A 24,643-nucleotide genomic window follows, 5' to 3' on the forward strand; every position below is an offset into this window, starting at 1 on the left:
TTAGCTTGCAATATAACATAAAGCAACTCTTATACAGCATTCTGTATCTTCTGGGGAATATAGCTATGATGTCAATTTTAATAAAGCTTCTCAACTCAAAACTGCAGTTTTCATTTTTAGGACACTATCATACAGCATTCCTTTCATAGCTTTGCTCCTAAGAGGAAGCATATCATACACAGTAGGAATGTAGACAGGGCTTCTTTTACTTACTAATGGTACATTCTAATGCAATGGTGCAATAGTCTGTGTAAAGGTGTGGATTGCAAAATCCCAAAAGTAAGAAAATACACCTCTTTTAATATTTGCAAATGCTTATGTTTAAATGTGCTATAGTCATTGCCAAGATAAGTACAAATTCTAAGTATGATGAAAGGTAGGTATAAGAAAAAAAATCACAAGTTAATATTTACTTTTAAAATTGTAATAAGCTTCTTTTTTGTGTTCTGAAAGACTTTGTCCTTGAGTAAATACATAGCGTATTCATATCAGAATCCACAAAATACAAACATTCTTAGAATAAAGTTTCATTTTTCTAGCTGAAAACAAAAACTATCTTTTGCTTAAATTGTATCTAGTGCCGTATACCTCAGGGTAGGAGTGATTTTTCTTTCTTTCCTACACCAAAAGAAGAAGAAACTAAGTTGATACACAGTTCGCTTGCTGTCTTTCCTGTCTGAAAGCTCAGAGAAACAAAGGTAACATTGTCATTGTTTTATGATTTCAACTCTGCTGGGAAGCTTCTCTAGTAAGTTGCAACTGCAGGGGATGCATTTGATGAAAATCTTAAAAGCAATTGAGTGGTATAAACTGTTGACTTTTATCCTTCCCTATCATGAGTCTTTTATTCTTTGAAGGATCTTTACCTGGGAAGCTTTCAACTTCCATTGTCATGCGAAGCCTCCTATATCCAGAGATAAAACAAAATTAACTTTTCAAGGACATGTTGGTCTGGAAAGAGGAAAGTTATTTAGGAACTAAATGTAAGTTCAAATTCTAACAAGTACCCCACTGAATTTAAGTTTTGTGAACAATCTATTTTCCTCCCTTTTAACTCTAGAGATTGTATGTGGCACTCTTAAAAAAAAATCCTCTAAAACATTTGTGCATCATTTCTTCCTTGTATTAGTCTCCTATTCATTTTCATATTAGTAATCATACAAATTGAATGAGTTTCAAATATCAGTTATAAGTGTCAAACTTTTCTTAATTTTGAAGTATTTTATGCTGTGCAAATCGTAGTATAACCATTGTTTTCATATCAATGAATTAAAATTTCCCTTGAAAGTTAGTTTTTCTCTTTAAAAAAAACTCTTAAGGCTAGCATTATTCAATATCCACATGTAGAGTAAAACCAAACAAATATTAATCTTTTTGAAAATTAATCTCTTGAATCTACAGTTTGAGGTTACTAATAACTGCCCAGACTGAACACTGACCAATTTCATGTGCTTCCTTTTATTCTTCCAAGCAATTTGAATAAAAAGGCAAATATTTCAGAGCCACAATAAATCAGATTATAAGTGTTAGAAAGATTTCCAAACGAAAATAACTGAAAAAAGAAAATAAATCATGGAAGTCTGTGTCTCACTATAGAATCAAAGTGTGAAAAATATACAGATTTTAAAGAACATAAACAATGTACTTATTTTTAATGAAGAGATTAAATTAAAGAGCCCTAGTTACTTGCCTAGTAAAGTTTATGACAAGATGTGCCAGAGCACAGTTTTCTGGGATATCAGTCAAGAATCATTTCCATTACTACTCTCTGGCATTAGTAACAGAGAAATATATTTGCTCCATTGAATGATTTACATAAATTCTTTCTTTGTTTAAAAAAAGAGTAAGAGTAGATACTAATTAACATTTTTACTTAAAGTAATATTTTATTTTCTAATTATAGATATCTATTTTTCACATATTACTCACCAATTTCTTTTTTAATATTTATTTTTTAGTTATAGGTAGACACAATATCTTTATTTTATGTGGTACTGAGAATCGAACCCAGTGCCTCACGCATGGTAGGCAAGCACTTTACCACAATCCCAGCCCCTATTATTCACCAATTTCAATTTGTGAATTTTATATTCAAATAAATTCAACTTCCACATATCTTCTTTTCCGTTGTCTCTCCCTCCTTTCTCTCTTTCTCTCCTCTTCATTCCCTCTGCCTCTCTTTCTGTATTTTTAAGTTTACAGATTCAAAGCCAGATGCAGTGGCTCACGCCTATAATTCCAGGAACTCCAGGGGCTGAGACAGGAGGAACTTGAGTTCAAAGCCAGCTTCAGCAACTTAGCAAGGACCTAAGCAGCTCAGTAAGACCTTGTCTCTAATAAAATATTTTAAAAGGGCTGGAGAATGTGGCTCCACGATTAAGCGTCCTTGGGTTCAATCCCTGGTATCAAAAAAAAAAAAAAAGTTACAGATTCAAGTTTCCACCTTACATAATGACATCAGAGCATTAGTAGACAGAAAATACCAACATGCTCAGCAGTATCCGCACTGTGAACATACTACTGTGGTCTCACACCATTACAGTTTCAGACATGAGAGGTGTTCTCTAACATTGCCAACTTTCATGTTACCTCTACTGAAATCTAAAAGATACATTTACCTTTGCCTTCTCCCACCTCCCAGATTTAACTGAACATTAAGCTGTTCTAATTTTTCTCATGAATGATTTTCAAATGTGTTCCTTCTTTTCTATACCCCCTATTATTCTTTACCTACCTCTCACCTCAATGGTAAAAATACACTTTAAATTGGTCTTTTTGCTGAATAGCACTTCTTCTATAGTACTACCAAAATGAATTATCTAAATTAAAAATCTGCAGAGAAATCGTCAATGGCACTTAAGATTATATCAAGCTCCTTACTCTGTCATGGCATGTGGTAACTAACTTTTTAGTGCCTTCCCCTTCCCCCTGTCATCATGAATTCACTTCAGAAATCCTGAAATGCACATCCTTCACTGAATGCTCTTGTGTTAAGTCCTCCCGCCCAACTTCACCTGCTTAACTTCAAAATATTTTGACAACTTAGTTCTGGCAACACTTCCTCCACAATGCCCTTACTGGATTCTCATGTTGGAGATAAAAATCTATTTTCTAAACTCTTAGATTACACTGGCCATTACTCTAATAATTTTAAATGACTGTATTGAAATTATCTATATTGAATATATCAATATAGACATCTATTTCTCTTACAAATTTACAAACTCCTGTTATAGAGTGGAATGATCTTAAACACAGGTATTCACGTAACACAAGATTAATTCTTCAACTAGTCAATTAATGAAATGTCTCCATAATGGTGTGTGTGGGGGGGGCTCAATGAAGATTTTTTTGAGAGGAAAGATCATATTCGACAGAAAAATAACATGAAAATTTTCACTATGGATGAAGCACTTGATGTGCACATTGTAAAATGTGTGAAATCTAATAAACAGTGTTCCATGAAAGGACATGTCAGAAAAAGACTTCAAAACACAAAAGTAAGTGTTTTGTCACAAAACATGATGCAGCCCATCTTATCAAAAATGAAACATGTAGCTAGTAGAAAGCAACTGTGGAAGGTAGACTAAAGCAAGAGGAAGGACTTGTATTAGAACCTAGACTTAGTGACCTATAGTCAATATAGGTAACAATAGCTACCATTTAATGAACATTTATTTAGTGCCATATACTATTGCAACCATGGTAATTATGCTTACAATTGATTCATGAGATAGATATTGTTATAACTGTTTCACGGATAAGAAAACTAAAGCACATAAAGGGTAAAAGTTATCTAACATAACACAGTAAGTGTAAAACCAGGACTTAAAACTAGGAATTCTTATTTGAAAACTAATCTTAAAAATACTGAGTACTGAAACTTAGAAAAGAGAAACAAAATGGTGTGGGCTTATTTTTAGCCAACCCAAGTAGCTATCATAAGTTCCAGTTAAGTACTCAATTGGTCAATTGATATCTAAATAACATGATAGCTCAGGATGAATGAAACTAAGAGGCTAGCATTTTATTTATTGTTTTGTAATATAAAAAAGAACAAAAAAATAGAAGAAATCATTTTTCTAGATTTTAGTATGTGACCCATCAACATATCCCTTAAGTCAGTCTTCTGGGAGCCCAGAAGTTGGTCCATTATCAAGGCACAGAGAAATACATTGGTGAGGGGAAGTATCAGCAATCTTGAAAAATACTCTTATCTGTAGGTAAAAATACAAGATGCTTCCATTAAAATAGGTTTCTGGCTATCAGTGGAAAACCTTGGATTTGGGGGATAGCAGAGGACAATATGTAATATTGCATATTATAAATATTACAATACCATCAGCAGCAAATAACCATCAGTGGAAATATGGGACTTTTACCATAATAGCAGAATTAGAGTGATAAAGGATAGAGTTTGACACACAGGGTGGGGTTCTTTTTGTTTTTGTTTCCTGGTAGTATCTAATTAATCATAAGGTCCCTAATGACCTAAATTATTACATATCTGAAAATATTTAGCTCTAGTAAATATAAGTTGAATGAATACAAAAGAAAGTGTCATAATTATTTAATCAATTATAAGACCTGAATAAATTTGCATAAACAAAGTACCTGAAGACTAGGGAGTCAGATACTTTGAAAAAGTTCTCTATGATAACATCAAAGTATATCTTACAATTCTTCCTGCTGGCCTTTTCCAGGACCTTGTGACTATTTATAGTATAGCTGAGATCAGGAAAGAGAAATATAGACATTTGGGTAGCTGTCAGACCCTGGCTCTGCTGATATCTGGAGACCGAGAATGCTACCAGGGCACACTGCTTGGAGTAAGGGTCTGAGTCTATCTCATGGTCAAGCCACTTTTCTGTTCCCCCAGTATCTGAGTGTATATTTGAATGTGTATATTCAATTTCTAGCAGAACACATAAATTACCTTTCTGGAATGAGGACAAACATGACAGCATGACCAAATGGGAACCCACAGAATTGTCCTTCCCCAAGAAGAGTAAATACAAAGTAGCATTACAACTTTGTTGGGAATCTACAAATGAGCGCCACCATTAATTAACTAAAAGATAGAGAAGATTTGATTCCTTCTATGTCCCCTTTCAATTTTCCTTTTGGTCTGTACAGAAAATCAATAACACTTTTAGAAGAACAGATGATTAAGAAGAACTTAATCAATAGATACTCAAATTCAAGCTTTTGAATCAAATCTGGACTCAAAACAAAGAAAAATTTCAGAGCTCTCCAGTGGAACATGCAGTTGGAATATTATTTCTCTAAAACACTATGTAGAGAATACTAGAAACAGTTTATATTTTCCTGGCATGAATAACAATATATTTCCACTCTCCAGTTCTGTGGTACATCAGATTTGTGCGGTGTATCTGTTTTGCTTGAGAATCCCAACGTTGTGCCCTAATTTCCTTTAAAGGAATGATGGTGATATGAACATTTCAAAGTAAATTAAGTTGTACTGTTATACTGATTATTTCAAGAGATAGAATCTTATGAATACCAATTAAAAGCAATTAACCTATTGGTTCTGCTAAGACCTGTGTAGACAAAAAGATTCAAAATATATCCCATGATATATGAAGGGTTCAATACATTAGACTATATATGAATATATTTCCCAATATGAAAGGCAACTAGTGTGCCTTGTGTCCAAGCCTACAGCTAAAAAACAAAGTATACTTGATGTCCCTCTTTAAATTTGGTAACATCATACAACAAATTCCACATCTTGCTCTAAATTACTGAGTACTCCATAAAGTTTCCAGTTATGAATGGAATCCTGAGGAAGATAAGGTTTCACAGCTGCTAGGGGATGAGGATAGAAAAACACCCCTGCCTCTGAGCTCTTATGAATTAGTGGATGCATTTATAGTTAAAAAGATTGCAGTTGATCAGGGAGCTTGGCAGAGCCAATGGCAGGCCCTGGAAGAATAATAATAGAAAACACTCATTAAATGCCCCCTGAGGAAAAACAATACCATCACTAGTAAATAATTCTTCTGCTTGGAAATAGTTGTAACCATCTTGCCAGGAGCAGATAGACTGATAGTCAATCATGAGACAATAAAAGGCCATGCATTCTGAGCTGTCCAACATGAATTAGGTATTATGAACCTGAAAAATCATCAAATCAGATATTTTCAGCAATACTCCATCAAGTCAATGCAGATATTGAAAGTGATCTAACAACACAGGTAAATTACGTGAACAGAAAACTCAAATTCTCATCTCTGTGCTTGTATTGCATGGCTCCTCTCCCTTCCAGAGTCTATCCATTTGCTTGGGAAAAAAAAAGCATTTGTTCTTGATTTACATAAACATCATATGTTAGAAATTTGCAGAGGCAAACTATTAGAACATTTTAGGACTATGAGCATGGCCCTCATAGATAGTAGGGAAGTAGACAATCCCAGTGTGGTTGGAGCACCGTCCTTCTGGATATGATTTTTGCTTGAAACTATCGTCTAGTATGTACATAAGCTTGGGAATAAAGGAGTGAAAAATGGCACCTCTTGTTAATATACCTGCTGTCCCCTCTTAATATTTTTGTTTCTATCACTCTAACTTTGGTCTCTGTTTGAGGTTTTAGTATTGATAATTTCCTCAGGACTAATAAACCCCTTATGCATGTTACTAACAGAATCCTGTTTAGCATGTGGCTGCCCAGTTAGAGAATATAATATACAATTTACTATAGCTTCTATATGTAGAAGTGACTAATAGAGTATGAGTAAAATGATGCCTTCAACTTGCAGATCAAATCCTTTATAAAGGAAAATGCTTAAACACTCTTTCCACAGTTTGTATGGATAAGAATTCACAGATATAATGCATATAAGCTAGTTCTTGCCATGTGAACCCTAATACACTACGGAGCAACAAAGTGGAACAAGATTAAAAGAATCATTGGATAATCTTATAGAGCAAAAATACTTTTGTGCCCTAAACTAGCTGCCAATACTGGCCTCCTGTGAGAAGAAGCTTGTGTGTTTTGTAGTACCTTCATGAGAGCAGATTATCCTGTTTTGTGATTAAAACAGCATTCAAAGGAGGAATGCTTTCAACCAAGAAAACAAAAATTATTCCACTGCACTGGCCAATGTGATGGCCACTTGGTCATTTGGGAGTTCATGTGTTAGTGGACCAACAGAGTGGAAAGGGAGGTGACTGAGTATACTGGGGTGGTGAATACATCTTAAAGGGAAATGAGCTACTGCTATATGAGCAGATATGAAAGAATATGTTCGGAACATGGGATCCTCTGGGGGGCTACTTCCCAATTCTCCTATGGAAGACGTGAAACACCCACAAAGAATTAACTTTGATTTACTATGTGTCATCTGAGGAAAAGGGAGTTTAGAATTGGTGGTATGGCAGCTGATTTTTGTGTCAGCTTGTCTGGGCCATATGGTGCTCAGATATTTGGTAAAATATTATTATGAGTATGTCTGTGAGGTTCTTTTCAAATGAAGTGAACATCTGAATTCTTAGACTGTGTAAAGATTGCCTTCCCTAATGTAGGCAGCTCTCATCCTCAGTTGAAAGCCTAAATAGAACAAAAAGTTGGCTCACTCTGGGATAAAAGAGAATTGCTTCCACCTGACTACTCAAGCTGGAAAATCAGTCTTTTCCAGTCTTGGAATTCAGACAAAAATGGCTCTTCTTGGCCTGTTGGCATTTTGACTAGAACTTATACCATGGGTTTTCCTGGTTCTACAGCCTTAGAATCCAAGCTGAAACTATAACTTCAGCTTTTCTGGGCCTCTAGTCTGCAACTGAAGATGTTGGGATGTTTTGGCTCCACAATTGTGTGGAGCCATATACATATTCATCATACAGAATCAGTCCCCTCCTTCTCTCTCCAGCTCCTCCCTCCCTCTCTCTCTTTCTCTATAGAACACTAATACAGGTAAAAAAGAGGAAGCTATGAATACTCCTCTGCCATCACAGAAGTTGTGGAATATCAGGACTGTAGAAATGAACAGTATTTCCTTTATTGTTTTTGGCATATAATACACCTTTTTTTTTAATCTCTTCTCTCTTTTCTATATGGCTCTCCATAGGATCTTCAATTTTGCAAATAGTAGTAAACTTTATAATGTGACAGATTACAAAAAGTAGAGAAAATGAATATTACCAAGAAAGGAAAGTATAGACAAATGAGACTTTGGATCTTCTTTATGGAGAAAACATGTTGTATTGTTTGTTTAAGGATGAACTGTATTGGGTCAGGTAAGAACATTATCTGTTATTGTTTTTTAGAAGTTTAAGAATGGTAACAGAAAGTGTACATATATTGACTGGACCAAGAATGTGACAAATACATGAACTGTCACTCAGCATCTTCTCAAACCATTACTAGCACTCCCTCCTGTACAGAAAAAGCTAAAATATTAAAACATTAAAACCTTCTTCCAAACTGCATTCTATCTACAGCTTCACCTGTCATTTGAGGTATGCCAATCAAACAACCCACTCATGGTTGGGAATGGAAATTGATTTTTCTATGGAGAGGCAGATCATTCATTTAGCTGATGCATATTCTATCAGAACAAAGTGCTTCTTGAGCTGGAATCTGGTGATACATTCTGGAATCAACAAAAAGATTGGAAATTGCTGTGGTTTGGAAGCCAAAAGCAATAGCAGCTACTGCTTCCTGGTGATGGCAGGGGCAGCAGCCTCCTTACATATCCACTTTTTTGCTGAGTCCCTCATGAAATGCAGATCTAAAATTCACTTTTCACAATTCTGTAAGAGCTATGTATGTCTTCAAGTTCTTCAGAAGTACCCAAATGGATTATGATCATGTGTGGACGGATAAAAAGTAAGAAGCTCTATGTAGCACTATGATTTTTTTCTAATCATCTCTTTTAGGTAACTTAATTAACTAAGTAATCAATACATCCAAGAAATCTTTAATATTAAAATTTCCCTAAATCAAAAGTGGGAGGAAAAGAACTCAGGAGAGAGATTAGAACAAGAGATTTTTTAAAAAAAAAAATGACAAAATAAATAAAGTTAAGGGATAAACACCAAGAAAAGGCTACAGAGATTGAGAAAAGGGCCCAAGGTATATATTTTTTGAAATAGAGAAGAGGGTATATTAATATTAACAGATAAAGCAGTGAGAGATAGGAAGACAATAAAATGCTACCTCTAGAAAACTACATCTGCAAAAGATGAATTAGGGCTATCAATATTATATATTAATGACTTATCAGGAGGAAAATGACTGAAAAGAAACCACAGTTTCTTTTATTCACTGTATTCACATGTGACCTTGAAAGCTGCTGACCACTCTTTAAGGTGTTAAGGTGGAAGGCAGATTATTGCAGAGTAAATCCTGAGAGGGTAAAAGTAGAAGTTGAGGTGTTAAGGATAGAAAATTTTTCTCTCAGAGTTTATTGGTTATAAAGATGCTTCAGACCAGTTCCCTGAGGAAAGGGAATAACCAAAGAAATTTTTCTATTATGTTTTTTGTTTCTAAACAAGGGAGGCAGAGGCTTGTGGATAAGCAGAGTAAAGGAGGTTAGAAGAAAAGAAGAAATGATGATACACCAGAAAGAGAAGATAATTAAAAAGGGGCTCAGAAATAATAGGGAAGAATTAAAATGAGAAGCTGAGGTTATGCAGGGAGTCTAATCAGACAAAAGAAATAATTATTTTTTCCAACAAAAATTTACTTGGTAGATTGAAAAATTAATTTAATCAATAAATCTCCTGTGAATATGTTTCTCTGCTTTCTCTGCTCATCAAAAGGAATGTAGAAACCTAATTTTGTTGTTGTTGTTACATGTTAGAAGATTGTGCCTTACCATTCACATTCCTGAGGAACAAGAGTTCATGGCCACTCTAATTACAATTCAGAACAACCCTGTACCTTTTTGAAACACAGAATTGAGGAACGTTGCAGCTGGAATGGACCTTGCAAGAGAATGTTGAATTCTTTACTTTTCATTTAAATTAAGGTTTTAAAAGAGGTCAGGCACAATATAAGCACAGGAAATCTAATTGAAAAACACCATAAAGAAAACAAAATGTTTTTCTCTTCCAAACGCACTTCAGAAATAGTTCACTACAAAGCACAAGGTTCAAGGAGACTTATTTCTAAGTCTACAAAACTTAAGTTAATTGGCAACAAAATCTCAATTATGTGTGTTTGATTGAATTGAACTGGGCAAAACAGAATGTATCTGGATGCTTCAGGACCAAATAAACTCTTTGTCTTAAAACATTATTTCTCTCTTTTTATGTTGAATGATGTAGGTTGATTACCCATAACTTCAATATGAGCCTTGAGCACAAAGAAACCATTATATTTGAGTTCTCTAAGATTTCTACCAAAAAGCCATAGTCTTAACTAAATTCAATATGGCAAATCCACAAATCTAAGTGGAAACAAAAGCAACAATAACAACACCATATACAAACAGAGTCAGAGAAAAGAAATATTGTTAGCTTCCAGCCTTGGGACACCCACCTGGTGTCCTTAAAGTCACCAGCAGTCTTAGTATCTTTCAAACACAGATAACAGACTAATATAAAAGTTAATTAACAATTTGACACTTGAGACAAATGAAGTCCACTCAAAGATTGCCAAATCTCTAGAGATTTTTAAGGGACTTCAAGTTCACTATTAGTGAAAGAAAATTATAAATATCTTCAATTTAGTATTCATAGACTAAAAAAAATTAATCATCTCCATGATTGGCATCTTTTATTATAGTCCCTAATGAAATCTACCTTCCAGTATTTAGGCCCTTGTGAAAATCTCACCCCATGCTCATTATATATATCCAGAGCTAGTAACTTGCTTCTAGTGAAGAGAATACAATAAAAGTAATGGAATGCCATTTTGTTATAAAAACAGTGACTTCCATTTCTATGTCCTTTCTTCTTACATTTATCCCTCACTCTGAGGGAAGCCAATTGCCATATTATACACTGTCTTCTGAAAAGGTCCCTGTGGCATGGATCTGATATCTCTATGCAATAAGTTGTGAGGACCTGATACTTGTCAATACTCACAAAGGTGAATTTAAGAACTGATGCTCTTCCTATCAAGATGGAAGAGGATTACAACCCCAGGTAACAGTTCAGTTGCCATCTTGTAACTGACTTTGAACCAGAGACAAATAGCTGACTCTATATCCAACTGCCTGATTCACCAGAAGCTGTAAAACAAGTTCACTGTTTTAAGCTGCTAGGTTTGGGAATGATCTGTTATACAACAATAAATGACTAACATGTTCTGTGCTTTCTAATGTTAGCTCTGTCCTTGGTTTAAGGAAGTCATTTTATTTCTTTTTAAATAATTAACTCCTGGCACTTTACAAATATTAACTCATTTTAACTGTACAATAAACCTATCTGGTAGATTCTCTTGTGATTTATTTCTTTATCTGCAATAAACAATTCACACAGTTAAAACAGCACCATGGTCAAGGAGAGTGAGAAGTGTATTGGCTGTTCATAAATCTGAGGTTCATCTCTGAGACAATTCTCCCTATGTATAAAGACTTTTTAAAATTAATATGCTTAAGTTTGACTATGTTATTTAAAAAAAAAAACGAAAAAGAAAAGAAAAAGAAGGAAGAAAAAACTAAATAGCTCAGAGGGGAAACATACTGAAGCAGGAAGCCAAGAAGTCTATGAACTTAAAAACAGGTCAAGGAAGAAAAAAATGTCCTATCATTTGGATCTTGAACACTGGGTTAACTGCCTTGTTTGAACTGCAAAGGACTTGGCTCAGTTTATTAGAGGAGGTCAGTCAGAGTTTCCTAAGAAAAACAGATTTTCTTATTTTCTTCTCAGAGGGAGAGTTTCATTCCAAAAAAAGAACAATGACAAGGGAAAACACATGTAGGGAAATGAGATGGGATCGTGCCATCATATTTCATGTGTTACACATATGTATGCTCAGGCATTTGAACTCCAAGCTTCCCTTCCTAGGAAAAGCTTACAGATGAGAAATGGCTCTCAAATCAACTGAAAAAAAATTAAGCTATTACAATTATTTTTATAAAACTAAATTAGCACTCTAGGAAAATAAAGAAATGAGCATATATTAATTCCCACATAATTAAAAATATATTTTCTGATTGAATACAAAGCAATTACAATTTATTATTTCAAAGTTACAAAATTAAATATAAAAAAGAACTTAAAGATATATATTTTCATTTTCCACATATAGTGCTATATTTTTGTACATATTCAAATACTTATTCATGTAATTTTTCTATTAGATACCATGCTAAAGTTACACATGCACTTTTTTTCATTCTAATGCTAGTACAAAATATACTATTAAACTAAATAAGTGGAATAGAAGAGAATATTTGGTAGGAAAAAAAAGGAGATGGGCAAGAAAGTCAACTATTAGAAGAAATTCCATGCCTCAAAGTAAAATATTAAGCTCAGTTGCCATATACCTTATTTCTTGTCAATAAAAGTTTTCTTCCACTGGACAGTATAATAAATAACTAATATTTTCAAATAATCTTACAGCTCACAAAGTATAACTGAATTCAGAAATGAAGACCCTTATTGCTATTTTGCAGACTTTGCAAATTAAAAAAAATGGAAATGTATTTTAATGACTTATTTTCAAATGAGATTGATTCTAATATAATGACTTGTGAATTTTTAGTAAATTTTATTACTTTTAGTAAAAGTAATGTATATGAAAAATATCTTAAAATATTTTATAAACTATCTTATATAATAAAATTACTATTATAAGGAAAATATAGAATGTTTATTTGTTTCTTTCTTTACCAACAAGAACCCCATGGGAGTTAGGGCTATAATATAACTATGCATAGCAAAGCACACATATAAATGAGTATACTTTCAGACAAGATTTTATCTACTATGTCTACAACAGGACTCCCAAATATTATAATACAAACATGGTAAAGAAGTCATTTTAAATCCAGGCAAAGCTAGATAGATTACACAGAAAGAATACAGTACTAGTGAAAGAAAGCAAATTAAACAAGTCACTTTAGTCTTGACCTAAATTCAGTGACAGGTCTGATATTCTGAATCTGTCTAAGAAAAATATATTCTACAACTGCTTGAAAAAGCTATAGGGCATAGTGATTTATAACCGTAGTTCTGAACAAATGAAAACACAACATTTTTAGAGTTGAACAAAATTGGGCTTGTACAATAGGGAACCTAAAACTCATTTGGATTCACGCAGTGTTTCAAAAACACATCACTAGGACCCCTTACAATCAATTCAGTACCTAACTGGCAGCCAGAACAAGAATCTCCAAGTAGAAATACATTGACTAAACTCTGCATGCTAAAAATCTCAGGGGTTGCATACTTGTACAAACTATCTTTTCTTTTTTTTCCAGTAGGATACCTGAAGGAGACCTATAGACAGACAATTATAGTCATCCAATTTGAATAACTTTAAAGCAGGAATTAAGGTTTCACCTCCTATCTGTGACATCACCTTCTAACTTACTCTATTTCTAAACTAATAATATACCCATTTCCCCCAAAAGACTGAATGTAATTTAGAGAGAACAGCCAACAATTAACATTTACACCTGCACAGATAAGAGAGTGGCTATTATTTTAGTTTTGTTACAAAAGAGATGGAAATTTGCCAATGTAGAGTTATAGAGGCATTAGTATGCATCTTTTTAATATCTGAATTATATTTCAGGATGTCTAAAGCCTCCAAAGCTAGGCCTCCAATATAATGACATTGAAGCAATAGTAAAAAATACTCTAATAGCTAGGTCAACTTCACAATTCTATTCTTATTCTTTTCTTGGTCCATACTATCTATTTATTCCTGAAGTACTAATGCACAGATAGAGCCATATCACTGCAAAAATGGAAAAAAAAAAAAGAAAGAAAAGAATATCTAACTTCAGCCCCTTTACCAAAAGGCATTGCAACAAAAGTTAATAGGAACAAAACTGGATAAGGGACAACCCAGACTGATAAAAGTATGATCCTCCATAGGCAGCTTAATATGGTACAGAGGCTTCTAAGTCCTCACATGGCATAGAAGGATATCAAAGTTCCTAGGCTGGATTCAGGAAATCCAGTTAACATTACCTTTTAGCCTGAACACATGGTTTGAATACAATGGATGGTTTTCATTTTGTGTGATAAAGTCATACAGTATTTTGGGATTTGACTCAACTGTTCAGAAAATTTGTGCATTTCCCATAAATAGCTATATATGCTTTGTTATCAGTATAGGTTTACTTTCCTAAAAATTATTATTAATTTTATTCCCTAAACTATGTTAATAAGTAATATTTTCTTTCTTTTTGTTATCAGTAAACTTTTATAATTTTTTCATCATATTGGAGAAGTTACTATATCATGAAATTATAAACTATCATGGTGATTGCCACCTGGGCTGTGGAGAGTTCTATGTACAAAAAGATCATTTTTTAACAAAGATGGAAGTGATAGTAACAAATGAAAATGAAATAACATGAATATCTAAAATATTTTGCTTCAAAGTTTTTGGTCTTCCAGCCTTCCTTTCAGAAATCCTTGATTTAAAGATGTGAAAATGCATTAGGTGTATTTTTCTCTAACCAAATACAAATGGTTTTATTTACATAGGTGGAGTAAAAAATAGTTGTAAGCAATTACCAAATTTTAGAAATGATAACAAACCTAGAGAGATGTCTAAAAATGCTATGCTCTTCCTAAAAAAAGATATTTTTGGGCTACATTGCTCAGATAAAATCTGAACTCTCCACTTTCCTTTGCTTTAGGAGAGAGACTCAAAAGGTGAGCAAAATGCCACACTGTGGCTAATGTAACTTTCTCAGCCTAGTAAATTTTACTAGGCAGATTTTAACAGAGCATTCAGATTAGCACTTTTATAGTTACTGATGCTCATGTAGGGTTTTGGTCTGGTTTGGTTTTCTTTTCATTCATATCAGAACTGCTACAAAATTTTATCTCAGGGTTATATCTTCACTCTAAGTTGGACCTCTATAGATTTTAAACAAGAAAATATATTGTGTAAATATTATTTTGGTTTGATTATAGAAACATCTTCCTATAATTAGCCTTATTCCCTTCATATGCCCTAAATTATACACAACAAATTATATATTATTCCCTTTTTTAAAACATCTCATATTTTTCTGCCCTCATGGGCTTCCTCTTGTCAGTCTTACTTAAATTGCTCATCCCTAATCTTTTTCCAATATAAGACCTTCAGGAACCAGTTCATCTGCTAACTCTTCAATGATTACCCCAGACAGAAATAATTTCCTTCTACTCTAGACTTTTATAGCCTTTGGGGCCACACTTACAACATGGGTCACTTGTTCTATTTACTTGAATAGTCATTTTCAAACCAATTATAGTAGGTATGGCATGGATACAGGGGAAAAGAAGGATGATAATATATTCTCTCATTGCCAATGGGAATTTAGTGTATACTAATAAAACAGTATCCTGACAACTAAAAGCAGGTCTAGGTTTTAGGATACATTTTTTACTAAATATTATTTATTAAAATTTTCAGGAAAAATTACAACTATAACATTTCTTTTATGATTTTATTGTAAGCATAAAAAGTAGGAATTTGTATTCAAAATAATCCAAAATGTTAAACATCCAAAATGCTATTAAAACTCCATGAATACTAGAAATTGCTGAACAATTATATGAAAACAACAACAACAACAAAAAACAAATTTATCTTTGTGGTGACTCACCTTCCCTAATCGCTAACATTTTCAGTGCTACCTCAGCACAATAAAGCATGGATAGGAAGCAATATAAGAAATATCATCTACTGCTCTTTCAATTTTTGATGCTCCTTCTTGAATGTCAAAGGTTGTCAGAGTTAGAGAAACAGTTTATCCCATACTTTATTTATTTAGTGGGCTTTCAAATTTTCTTCTACTCATCTTTTTCATATGTAGCAATTTTTATTCTATACATACTCCTTTTCTAGTCCATGGTTAAGGAGGTGAGTTTTATATTATGATGGCTGCTTGATTTTAAGTCAGAATTTTTTTCTAGTCCTAAGAGTTCATCTTATCAGAATGAAATCCCTGTTTTTTTAAAATCCGTTTATTCTTAAAATTGTTGCTTACATTTTCTCAATCAATTGTGAAGGTCTTCGATTCATCTCATTTCCAAGCAAGAAGTCTAAGTGTTCTTCAGATTTATCTCAATCCTTTCCAGAACCTCAGGGCTGATTCATATAAACAATTAAACTTGACTCAGACATAATGAAAGCAGAGAACTAGCTGATGCTAGCTGTTAGAATCAAATCCCAGTGAAAATTCCTAATTCTATAATATTGCTTAAATTGTCCAAGTGGTTTAAATTAATAACAACTTCCAGTTTAATATATATTTACTTCCCCATTCTATACCACTTTCTATAAGCACTGTTCTAAAAAAATAGGGGGTATCTTTAAACTTTTTCTGTAAAAGAGTATATAGTAAACATTTTGGAATTGATGAATTTAGAATCTGTCACATTATTCATCTCTGCTGCTTGAAAGTAGCCACAGAGAATGCATAAATGAATATATGTGGCTGTTTTCCAATGAAACTTAACTTACAAGCACTGAAATCTTAATTTTATTTATTTTTATTATTTCACAAAATATCTTCCTCTTCTGACTTTTTCAACCATTTACAAATATAAAAACCATGACTAGTTCATGATCTTATAAGCAGGTGGTTGAACAGATTTGGTCCATAAGCTATGCTTTGTTGACCCAGCTTTAAGGGACATAAGAGGAATCAGATTTACTGTCTGTAACTAGGAGGGGAGAAAGGATATTTAGATGAAATGGTACTATAAGAAATGTATACTTTATTAGGATTAGAGAAAACAAGAATAAAATTATAAATAATCATTTTATGCACAAATCGGATGATTAACTTTAGTGGACTATTAATAATAAAAAGTAAATTCTGAAGATGTATATGTAAATTGACTTAGACTAATTGTAACTGTAGTATCAAAAATTAGAATCAACAAAGAATTGTCAAGTCTGTTAATCAGAAGCAGGACACAAATCAGAATAAATAAAACAGGGAGGGAAAAAATAACCTTAAAATGCCATGTTGAAGCAGAGGATAAAAGCAGTCAGAGCAGGTTCCCATAGTAAATGCACACCATCCCAAGAAATAACACCTTGAATCTATTGCTCTCAAGCAAGGAAAGGATATTAGAACAGTACTGAAGTAAGTAACACAGACAAAATGAAATGTAAACCAGCAAAAAAATTCACACAAAAATGCACTTACCCTCTGCAGTGCTCATAAGCAAGATACACTTAAAAACAGGAATGGTGCACCAGCCAGGCACAGTGCCACAGGCCTGTGATACCAACAGTTCTGGAGGCTAAGACAGGAGAATGGCCGAGTTCAAAGCCAGCTTCAGCAAAATCAAGGCGCTAATCAAATCAGTAAGACCCTGACTCTAAATAAAATACAAAATAGGGCTGGGGATGTGGCTCAGTGCCCCTGAGTTCAATCCCTAGTACCACCGCCCCCTAAAAAAAAAAGAGAATGGTGCTCCTATCCCCTAACCCCCAAACTGTTACACCTGCAGTTGGGATAAATAAATAAAAGATAGTTCAGCTTTATGACAGACATGATAGAGAAGTCAAATGGAAAGTTATCTGAATGCCTAACATTGTTGAAAGATGTCATGCTAAAGAGAAATGAATTTTGATTATTTAGGCTAACAACCAAGTCAAAAAAAAAAAAACAATCCAAACACAATTTCCTTTTTGAGTTAGTACCTACTAGAGTTGACCTCAATTATATGTGGAGATTTCATTAACGAGTAATTTTATCAGATACAATTATTTCCTGTATTACAAATATCCTTACTTAAGGATAATCAAAGATGATGCCATTTAGCATCAATGGCATCAGAATGCTTTTTTGTGTGTGATTTCAAACTTATTTCAGGTGTATAGCTGACTAGATTAACTACAAAAGACTTTTCCTTAAAGTAAAAATCAGACTCTTTTTAGAGAGAGAGAGAGAGAGAGAGAGAGAGAGAGAGAGAGAGAGAGAGAGAGAGATACAACCCATATCTTGAATTCTTCTCCATGTACAGTGGATTTTTTTGTTATAATTCTCCCCCACCGAACAAATCTTTACTCCACACACTTCAGATAGAGCCCTAATAACCAGAATATATAAAGAACTCAAAAAATTAGACAATAAGACAACAAGTAACCCAATCAATAAATGGGCAAAGGACCTGAACAGACACTTCTCAGAAGAGGACATACAATCAATCAATAAGTACATGAAAAAATGCTCACCATCGCTAGCAGTCAGAGAAATGCAAATCAAAACTACCCTAAGATACCATCTCACTCCAGTAAGATTGGCAGCCATTAGGAAGTCAAACAACAATAAGTGCTGGAGAGGATGTGGGGAAAAGGGCACTCTTGTTCATTGCTGGTGGGACTGCAAATTGGTGCAGCCAATTTGGAAAGCAGTATGGAGATTTCTTGGAAAGCTGGGAATGGAACCACCATTTGACCCAGCTATTCCCCTTCTCGGTCTATTCCCTAAAGACCTAATAAGAGCATGCTACAGGGACACTGCTACATCGATGTTCATAGCAGCACAATTCACGATAGCAAGATTGTGGAATCAGCCTAGATGCCCTTCAATAGATGAATGGATTAAAAAAATGTGGCATTTATACACAATGGAGTATTACTCTGCATTTAAAAATGACAAAATCATAGAATTTGGAGGGAAATGGATGGCATTAGAGCAGATTATGCTAAGTGAAGCTAGTCAATCTTTAAAAAACAAATACCAAATGACTCCTCTGATATAAGGGGAGGAAACAAGGACAGGGTAGGGACGAAGAGCTTGAGACGAAGATTTTCATTAACAGGGTTGAGAGGTGGGAGGGAAAGGAAACGAGAAGGGGAATCGCATGGAAATGGAAGGCGATCCTCAGGGTTATACAAAATGACATATAAGAGGAAAGGAGGGGTAAGACAAGATAATTCAAATGGAAGAAGTGATTTACAGTAGAAGGGGTAGAGAAAAGGGGAGGGGAGGGGAGGGGAGGGGGGATAGTAGAGAATAATATAGACAGCAGAATACATCAGACATTAGAAAGGCAATATGTCAATCAATGGAAGGGTAACTGATGTGATGCAGCAATCTGTATACGGGATAAAATTGGGAGTTCATAACTCATTTGAATCAAACTGTGAAATATGATGTATGAGGAACTATGTAATGTTTTGAACGACCAACAATAAAAAAAAAAAAAAAAATTCTCCCCCACCAAGCCGTCCCTAAATGCCCCATATTACAAAGGGTGGAAATTCTCCTTATGTTGATGTGAAAAATTTATTCACATTTATTAACTCTATACTCCAAGGTTTGCCTAACAGCAGAGAACAGATAGTTCGGTTTCCTTCCCCAACTCCCCAAACTTGTGATGTCTTTCAGTTGTACTCCAGGGGAGCTATCTCATTCTATTTGAAATTGGAGGAACTTTTACATAATAAGAACAAAAAGATCTAGCAAGAGAAGTCAATTGTCCAATTAGATGTTATCAAAGCCTAATTGGAGAAAAAGAGTTTACCCTGTAATTTAATTCCTAAGAGGTCAATTGGAAGAAAAACATAACGTTTCTTGCTAAATGCAACCATTTGCAAAATCTTCCATGTTAGCTCTATGGAAGATTTTCTTTTAAAACAGGTATCAGTACACTTGGGGATTAAAAAAAAAAAATCCTAAATAAAGCAGATACCTATTTTGGGGTTTTGGAAATCACCAGTTATTTTGTTACATTTTATGATTGTACAAATTTGGTTTAGGTATCTGTGTCAGTAAAAGTCGCATATTCTTTTAGATGCTTCCAGAATGTACACTATTCATTATAAAATACTAATTTGTAGAATCCAATTTCGCCTGGGTCCCAAATCATAGGCCAAATAAACTAACATTAAAGCCACTAAGTGCAAAAGAGAGAAGAAAGGAAATAGTATCTATTAGGTAGTTAGAAGGTGCTAGGCCAGATATTGTAGGTGTTTTGTGTGTGGTTCAGCATTCAATCTGCTCAGCCAATAGACAGATGTTATGTCATTTTATAGACACTCAGGCTTTCTAAAGTCAACCCATGATTCACTGACAATGTTGAGTCTGATGTCTCCAAAGACTAAAGACTTTTCACACAGAAACACTTTTGTAATTAGTAAATTTGAAGATGATAAAAGGCAAGCTTTGGGTAAAAAAGGTGAGAACTGGTTTTCATCATAACATTTATCTTTGCTTAAAATCTTACCTATCCTTCCAAGTCTACTAAATATCTCCTTCTCCATTCTCTCCTCTTTACCTGATTCACTAGCCAAAACTGATCACTCTCTCTGCTAATACTCTCCACATATTTTTTTCAGTCTGACCAAGTAATTAATATATCATACTTATGGTATGATACTTAACACCAGAGTCCCTGCTAACAACCATTTCTTTAATTTAATGGTCATGTCTACTGATCCCAGAGTTTCCTGAAACAATAAGCTCAGGATAAATGAGAGTTCAGAATTATTGATAATGTCTGTGAATCTCAAAATTACAATATTTAATACTATTTCTCCCTACAAATAATTAAATAAAAGAGTTTGCTCAAAATTATAATAATAACTTTAATAGATACTTAACTTTCTGTGCCTCTAAATTTGTTTAGGAAACATGCCCTGTCATATTTATACATGCAAACTTCCACTAATGTTTGTGAGACCAGAAATTGAGGGTAGCCCTTAGACCTGTTCCCTAGGGAGAAACCAGGGCAGGCAGCATGGCTGAAGCAGGAATAGTGGCACACAGTTAAGGCAGATGGGGCTTCAACAGCCTGTAGTTTCTCCATGTCCAGGGAAAAAATGAAAAATGTAAAGATTAGACTGGAAATGGCCTAGATGGTGAATATGAGTCAGGATGATGGACAGCTCATTTCCACAGATGATTATATGAGCAAAGGAAGACACTGAGGGTCAGCTCTGTTTTCCCCAGTAACCCCACCAAAGCTGTTATACTTAAGCTCTTGAAATTTAAACTCAATCCTAGATGAAAGAAAAAGTATATTCCAAATGTTTGAGATGATATGTCTTCTAGGGAAGGGTGATTGGCTCAAAGTATAACTTTTGTGGAATACAAAAATTAAAACATTGCATACATTGTATTCTAAGTGCTTTAGACAAATTAAATCAATTCATTCTCAGAAAAAGCTATTATTTTAATTGCCAGTTTATAGTTTACAAATATGTAAACAGAAACATTTTATAGAAGAAAAAAGTCAAATAACTGTCCAAGATCAAATGGAAAAAAAGGGGTAAAGTTAGAATTTAACTCAAGTAGTGTCATTTATTTATTATTAGCATCACTAACAATATAAACCACATAATTGCCACCTTTTACCCATTTTAACTCAAGCTGTTTGCCAAACATCGACAATAATTTCTTAGTTCATTAAGCTTAAAAAAAACCTATAGTAATAAATAAGGTCATAGAACTAATAACAATTGGTTGGCAAGGTCTTTTTCTCTCTAAACAAATTAACTTAATTAGAAGCATATTCATGTGTTATACAGCAATCACCAGAAAATTTAGCAGCCAATAAAAATGCACATTATTAATATATTCATTAGTGTTCTGTATTAACTACAATGGATCAGTTTTACTTTTTTAATGTATAAAAAAAGAAAGTAGTAGTTATATTCCAATCTTTATTATAACATCTGAGCCATTCACACAGGATTATATTTAAAACCACGGTTTTATTTTCTTTCATGATAAGAGAATGATGCTCTTTAATTAAAGCTCTATCTTTCATATTGAGATCCATTTGATCTTATTATTTCCCATTTCACTTCTAGAAAGAAAAGAAGATACAATCTTTTTGAGTCCTAAGTTATCTTTCAAAATTATACCAATGAAACTATATCCAAATGGAAATAAAGTTTTTTGAGTAATTGCTATCTTTAATAAAATTAAAAACATCCAGAGGAAAATATCTTCTCCTCATAATCATTACTAATACAATTTTAAAACATGTTTCACTGTCATCAAATTGACTTAAATCCGCTTAAACCACATAACCTGAAACTTCAATTAACCTTATAAATTGTAAAACTCACTCTTCCCATTTTCTCTTCCTAAAGTTAATGATGCACAAGGATAATACTCCTTACACAAAATAAAATAAAAATATGCAAGACTCTCATTAAAAATTAATTGGTTGAGCTGTGGATTTGGTCATTATTTAAGTTAAATCATATGCTTCTCATTGAGAAGATGGATACCACAGCTAACTATATACTAGCACCTTATTTACAGGTATTCACTTCTTGATGAATTGCACTACAGTTAGATGATTAAGAAGGAGAAAAGTTCTCACAGAGGAAAGAAAGAAGAGCAAGGGGAAACCCAGCTGTAACACAGATTTATTAGCACAGCTTGGGCTAGATTAGTTTGGATTAAATCCAGTTACGGAGAACTAGTGCAGCAAAGCTCTCCCTTGGGATCATCGGGAAACAAACAGGTAGCCATCTGCACTGGATTGTTTAGTTATTTTTCAGACATACCTAAAAGCAGATGTCTCCTTTTCTTTCTGTGCCATTAATATATTCCATGTATGTCTGATACAATGGAATAAAACCCCCAAATGAAACATTATTGGCAGTCCCTAAGTTATAAACATGTTTAGAATTCTAAACATTTTTATTGGGACTTTGGAATTTGTTTTCTTACAGAAACACTGATATAAGTGGTGCTGAGGGCCTATAAACTAATAAATATTCTATTTAACATAGTGTACAAATGGAATATTGAATACATGCAACATAAATTTTTAAAGTATTCCACCATACAATAAAACTTAAGGATATATGCTAAACTCTTTTTTTTCTCTCTCTCTCTTTATTTTTTTTATTTTTTTATTTTTTGGTTGTTCAAAACATTACAAAGCTCATGACATATCATCTTTCATACATTTGATTCAAGTGAGTTATGAACTCCCATTTTTACCCCAAATACAAATTGCAGAATCACATCAGTTACACATTCACAATTTTTACATAATGCCATATTAGTGATATGCTAAACTCTTAAATACAGAACTTTTCTGAAATGGTGCAAAAGTACTAATTAAATAAAAATACACACATTAAATTAAATTAAAATACATAAAAAATTAATAAACTGAAAGCATATTTAATATCTTATTTTAATGATTATAGTGAGGGAAAATAATACTTATTATATAAGTAAAGTGAGAACTGTGTTAATGTTATGAAAACAAAGCCTGGCACTTCAAAGAATTTAAATGTTCTTTTTTTTCTATGTTAATAAATATTTAGAAAATGTCCATCATGTCTGAGGTTCTTTGTTGGGTTCATTAATAATACTAATCCTTAAGAAGCTCACAGTCTTGCTTAGCCAACATTCTTTTATTCTTCAGAATAATACCAATGATAATTTAGTTTTAGAATTAAATAACAAAATATCAAAAAGATAATTCATTCATTTCATTCATGCACCCATAAAGGATATAAGCTTACCAACCAGGTCTGTATTTCTCCTTTGAAAGCATACTATTCCTGCTTTCTATTTTGTAATTTTCTTTAAAATAAACAAATTTTATCAGAATTAAAAATCTCTTGATTGACACAAAGTCATTAATAATTGTTAATAGAAATAGAGAAATTGGGTTGGGGGCATTTCTGAATGTTTAATACATCTCTATTGTTTGATTTGCTAGAAAGAGTATATTACTTTTTAATTTAAGAAAGCATCTAATGGAGAAAAAACAAAAATAGAATTTGTTGAGGCAGGCATGCCCATCCTAACAATTCTACACAGACATGTTTAGAATTCACTTACTGAATATCTTGTCTGGTACTCTCCAGAGCCAGCTGCCTTGCCACTCACTTTGACAACAGAAAAATGAAAATAGTGAACTACCTGAAGCTTACAACAAAAGTTTTGTTAGTTAAAAATTCCACTTGATATATGTGGTCTATGTCTTCTCCTAGATAAATGCAGGATAGTGATATTAATAACTAGTACTTGCTGACCTCTCTCTATATGCAGAAATGGTCCTAAGGGCTTTTTACTAAACACATTTAATGTTGAGTTGCTATACATGGCCTACAAGGGTTTTTGTTATTTTTTTTTCTGTCTCAATTATTTTCCTATTTCCCATTGTTTGAATGTTACAGAATTCACTTTTGTGTTTCAGAATCATTCTAATCAAAAAAGGATTGAGCCATGTACACTGAGGATATCTTTGATTTTGTTCTCACCACTTTCAAATTTTTACAAAAAGTAGTGTTTCCACTCAAGTCATAATAATCACATGTATGTACTTATTAAAACTTTATTCTCATGGTAAATCCTGTTGTGTTAAGATGACCAGATTGATTTCTATTCACCAACCTAAAAGTAAAATTTCTCTCATTCTGCCTTTTATTCTTTCTACAGCATAGTGTCAGAGTTTCTCCCAAGTTTGTCTCAGCTCCCTCACTCTCAGTATGTATTTTCTTAGTTTTAAAAAAGTAGCATTGTGGGGCTGGGGATGTGGCTCAAGTGGTAGCACACTT

The 24,643-nt window shown here is 33.4% G+C and overlaps 1 long non-coding RNA gene across 1 annotated transcript in view; it reads right to left on the minus strand.

Moving 5' to 3' along the window:
* Nucleotides 1–2,111: 2,111 nt before the first annotated feature.
* LOC144250050 (uncharacterized) overlaps nt 2,112–24,643 on the minus strand; it is a 34,628-nt gene continuing 12,096 nt past the window's right edge. Inside the window, exon 3 of the long non-coding RNA XR_013342391.1 lies at nt 2,112–2,399. This is a non-coding gene — a long non-coding RNA (uncharacterized LOC144250050). The remainder of the gene's footprint in view (nt 2,400–24,643) is intronic.

This window comes from Urocitellus parryii, chromosome 14, assembly GCF_045843805.1.
Source record: "Urocitellus parryii isolate mUroPar1 chromosome 14, mUroPar1.hap1, whole genome shotgun sequence".
NCBI lineage: Eukaryota > Metazoa > Chordata > Mammalia > Rodentia > Sciuridae > Urocitellus > Urocitellus parryii.